This window comes from Limulus polyphemus, unplaced genomic scaffold, assembly GCF_000517525.1.
Source record: "Limulus polyphemus unplaced genomic scaffold, Limulus_polyphemus-2.1.2 Scaffold3852, whole genome shotgun sequence".
Lineage (NCBI taxonomy): Eukaryota > Metazoa > Arthropoda > Merostomata > Xiphosura > Limulidae > Limulus > Limulus polyphemus.
Genome location: NW_013669462.1, coordinates 61,663 through 67,116, shown reverse-complemented (window position 1 = coordinate 67,116; position 5,454 = coordinate 61,663).

Below are 5,454 nucleotides of genomic sequence, written 5' to 3'. Positions count from 1 at the left end.
CGTCTGTTGTTGTTTGTTGTGAAACTGGATCATTTATCGATTTTCTGACGAAACGTCTGTTTGTTGTAAAACTGGATCATTTATCGATTTTCTGACGAAACGTTTGTTGTTGTTTGTTGTGAAACTGGATCATTTATCGATTTTCTGACGAAACATATGTTGTTGTTTGTTGTGAAACTGGATCATTTATCGATATTCTGACGAAACACATGTTGTTTGTTGTGAAACTGGATCATTTCTCGATTTTCTGACGAAACATGTTTTTTGTGAAACTGGATCATTTTTCGATTTTCTGACGAAACGTCTGTTGTTGTTTGTTGTGAAACTGGATCATTTCTCGATTTTCTGACGAAACGTCTGTTGTTTGTTGTGAAACTGGATCATTTTTCGATTTTCTGACGAAACGTCTGTTGTTGTTTGTTGTAAAACTGGATCATTTCTCGATTTTCTGACGAAACGTCTGTTGTTGTTTGTTTGTTTATTACTCCACGAATGGTCTTGGATAATTATATACACACCACAGACATAACATCAAAACAATAAAAATATGATTATTGAAAACGATCCTTAGCTGTCCATTCCTTCTTTAAAGAATTTATTATTCGCCAGGGACAAAAACTGAATGAAAGTTTAACAATTTTCTTGCTTTGTCTTACTTAACAATAACATTGAATTTGTGTAATAAACAATCAACTGCTGAAACGTAATAAAATCAAAATGAAATTTCGTTGCGTTATTTTATGGCCTTACTTACTAATCAAGGACTTGTGAAGGGTCTGGTTTGTTTCGAATTTCGCGCAAAGCTGCACAAGAGCTATCTGCGCTAGCCGTCCCTAAGTTAGAAGTGAAAGACTAGTCATCACCACCCACCGCCAACTCTTGGACTACACATTATGACGCCCCCACAGCCGAAAGGGCGAACATGTTTGGTGAGACGAGGATTCGAACCCGCGGCCCTCAGATAGCGAGTCGAGCGTCCTAACCATCTGGCTATGCTAGGCCTAACTTGTGAAGAGAAACAGTTTTGGTAATTTCCCTCAAACTCACGACTATGAACTGGATATTGGGTAATATAATTGTCCTTAAATATTTTATCGGAAAATCTCATAAAAAGTAATTATCACAGTATACAATTCGTAACAGATAAAAAGAGTTGTCGTCATTTAATAACTGTAAAATGACAAGACATGGCCCTAGTGGTCAGCGTGCCGGAGATTCCGTGGTTCGTGTCCCGTTGTCCCATAATCGCAACCGTGAATACAGGGATGACTAGCACAGTTAGCCCTGGTGTAGCTTTGCGGAAGCATCCGAAACAAACAATCAATGTGAAACTCCAGAAATGTTAGTAATTCTTAATCCTACTAGGATCAAAACTTATATATCAAAGATGGCAGCACTTGCCGCCACACGGACTATTTCCAGCTATGAACCAAATAAGAATGAATGCCAATCAGAACGCAACCGGAGCAGAGAGAATTCGTCAGTATCATACATCTGTAATATTTGAACCTTCCGGTAAGCAGTCCGGCACACTAACCACTAGAGACAAGAAATAAAATATGAAGGATTAAATCTGTATGATTATGCTCATATGCATAATGTTGAATTTGCATAAAACTATTGCAGCATATCGAACTTCATAGAGTCAATTAATTAAAAATCAAGATAAGGTTCGTGATTTCGAAGCACGAGTGCAAGATTGCTGAAGTGATCTAACATTCTGTTTCAACTCCTCTCATTCTCCAGCGATTAATGTTGACCTACGAGTGCAAGATTGCTGAAGTGATCCACCATTCTGTTTCAACTCCTCTCATTCTCCAGCGATTAATGTTGACCTACGAGTGCAACAGTCTGTCAGCACTTGCAGAACGTTTGAATTTCACAGAAGGCATTTTAAAAATTTCCCGTGATGCCCCAGCCTTGTACCCGTTCACTCGAGTATCGTCCACCGTCAAAAATGGAAAACTAATCGAAAATGGTTATATTTGGTAAGCACTTTGGTAAGTGTTGTGACAAATAAAATGTTTGAAGCAGAAGTTCTTCTATTATTCTTAGTTATGGTACACAATAAATAATTGTTTCCGTCAGTCATCATTAAACTTGAAATTTCCCCAAAATATTTTGATTAAGTTTATTTGTTTGAAGTTAAGCACAAAGCTACACAATGGGCTATCTGTGCTCTGCTCACCACGGGTATCGAAACCCGGTTTCAAGCGATGTAAGTCCGCAGACATACCGCTGTGCCACTAGGGGGCGTTTTGATACCGCTGTACCACTAGGGGGCGTTTTGATTAAGAAAGTTAAAACTGGTGCTGCTTGCATGGTGTCCAGCAGTACATCTTATCTGAACCCAACAACTATCTGTCTATATACAACGTTTTTGCTGTTGTTTGTTTGTTCTCCAGTATAACTGCCAGAAGAAAATTTCCAGGCCATTTATTGTGTTCCAGAATGTTAAGTGCCAGGAAAAATAAATTGGTTTCGAATTCCACTGCACTCTCCAACGTCAGGAAAGGTTTAACATCAACATACTGTTGTAAGATATATTTTTAATATTGTAATTTCTTTGATAGCTAGAAGGAGCTACGTGCTTTAATGATAACGTTCAGATCAGAAGGTTTAATAACGTAGACCTCCCCTCAGTGGCACAGCGGTATGTATGCGGAATTACAACACTATAAACTTGTGTTTCAATACCCGTGGTGGGCAGAGCCCAAATAGCCCATTGTGTAGCTTTGTGTTTAATTACTAACAAACAATTAATACCGCAGGCTTAGAATACTTAGAAAGTTCTAAGGATGTGACGTCAGTTGTTTTTTTCTAGTACATTCGAAGATAGAATATAAATACGAGGGAATTGTGAAGTGTGTACTTCAAGATAAAGAGTTAAATCACTATTATGCTTTCGTGAAGTATTCGAATCTCCGTTTGATATCTTATTGAGATATTATGTAAAAGAAGGTTGACTTTATGTTTATTCTAGTATTGTTCGATAGGCTTGAACGTCATTTTACTCACTTGTGGAAGTTAAATCATTTTTACCAGATAATTCAAAATAGCCCGCCAGCGAAAGGAAAACGTTATAACAATAGAATGAAAAAAAAACACCAGTAACTTTTAAATTTTGCATTCTCACACTACTGTTAGCTCTTCATTGTGGAAAAAAAGGTTACAATCAGCTCAAACAGATGTTCATGTTTCAGCTAAAACTATATATATACCATTCCCCTTATATCAACTAATATTTTTCTTATGATTTAAAAACCGTATAAAATATCAAATAAGGTAATATTACCGATTTTTACCGATCTAAGTAACCCTCAACTGGTAGGATAAAATATTTGTATCGTAAGTTTTAGGGCGAGTCAAAATGACCCATGTGTAAAATATCATCCTTATAATACGGTAGGACCAGAATGACCCACGTGTAAAATATTATCTTAAAATATGGTAGGGACCAGAATGACCCATGTGTAAAATATTATCTTTAAAATATGGTAGGGACCAGAATGACCCATGTGTAAAATATTATCTTTAAAATATGGTAGGGACCAGAATGACCCATGTGTAAAATATTATCTTTAAAATATGGTAGGGACCAGAATGACCCATGTGTAAAATATCATCCTTATAATACGGTAGGACCAGAATGACCCACGTGTAAAATATTATCTTTATAATATGGTATGGCCCAGAACGACCCACGTGTAAAATATTATCTTTAAAATATGGTAGGGACCAGAATGACTCACGTGTAAAATATTATCTTTAAAATATGGTAGGGACCAGAATGACCCATAAACGACAAACGAACTCCAACAGCACTTCCGCTCTACTCAACACTCAAGAACTGATTGAGGATATAGTAAAGAAAAGATCAAGTAGAGAGCAGCTCGAGCTGGGTTGGAATATCAAACAAATAGAAATACAAATGACTGTAAAGATATACGCCTGGTTATAGATATCGATGTAAAGATAACTAAATACTTTAATGTAAAAATTAAGAGAAATATCAATATCCAGGAAAATTTGATAATGTGAATATTTATAAAACTAGTTATAGATTGGTGAAAAATGGCCCGGCATGGCCAGGTGGTTAGGGCGCTCGACTCGCAATCTGCGGGTTCGAATCCCCGTCACACCAAACATGCTCGCCCTTTCAGCTGTGGGGGCGTTATAATGTGACTCTCAATCCCACTATTCGTTGGTAAAAGAGTAGCCCAAGAGTTGGCGGTGGGTGGTGATGACTAGCTGTCTTCCCTCTAGTCTTACACTGCTAAATTAGGGACCGCTAGCGTAGATAGCCCTCGTGTAGCTTTGCGCGAAATTCATAACAAACAAACAAACATTGGTGAAAAAAAAATATCTAGATATTTGATAGCAGAGTTTTATGAAAGAGGATTTATAACGGATTATCTATCTTATTAATATCTATATATTATGAAAGAGGATTTATCTATATACTTAACTGTCAATAGTGAAAAAAGTAGATATCTATATATAAATAATTTACATATCCAGAACATGTCCATTCCTCCCTATTTGCTTGTCATAATCCATCTCCTGTTAGTGAACGACAGGTTCGCAGCGCTCATTTTAACGGTCTAATTATAAAGAAATCAATAGACACTGTATCCAGTGAGTCGACTGGTATTTCTTCGCGTGGAATAGCATGAATACCCGTTTCTTTCTCCAGCTACTTCGCGTTTGTGATGGTTGAACGGGAGATATGATTTGAACCATTACCTTGGTGAACCCATAATCTGTTGACCTCGTTTCCGAAAGGAGATCCTTCTTGATTATGTTGTGTACTTTCCCTGAGCCACGTGGATGGCTTTTGCCACTGACCTTTGAATTTGTGGATTCTCACTTAATACAAGACGCTGTACTTTGCTTATCATGGTTTGAATACGACTTACTGCAAGTCTCTTTCTGTATGATCCTGGAGACCCCAAGTTGATCCATATTCCTGTGTTTTATAACGCCATAAAGTATGTGGTACTGGACGTTAACATGCGTTTCCTACCTCATAAGTTACTTCTTAGTTTTCGAAATTTATTTTTATTTCAGTTCATTTTGGAGAAAGAAAGTCACAATTCATCTAATTTTTCGTCAATCTAACTGTGCCTGAAATGGTGAAACATGATTCACTAATTGTGCTCTCTTGCAGGAAAGATATCTCACGAATTCCCAAAAATAGGCAGTTATTTTGTGTCAGCGAATCGCGTAATTGCCAGGTGCTGCTTTGTCCGTACATTTGTATAGCAGTTCAAAAAAGTCACGTGCACAAAGAACGTGGCATGTGCAACCTGACTTTCGGCTAAATACTATTACGCGTTTTTTTTGTTGTTTTTCTATATTAAATGACAGGTTCTTCCCTGGGTAGGAGAAGTTGTATGGTTAGATTTTTGACTAAGCCTTATTCAAATTTATTCAGGCTACTTTAATAGTAGT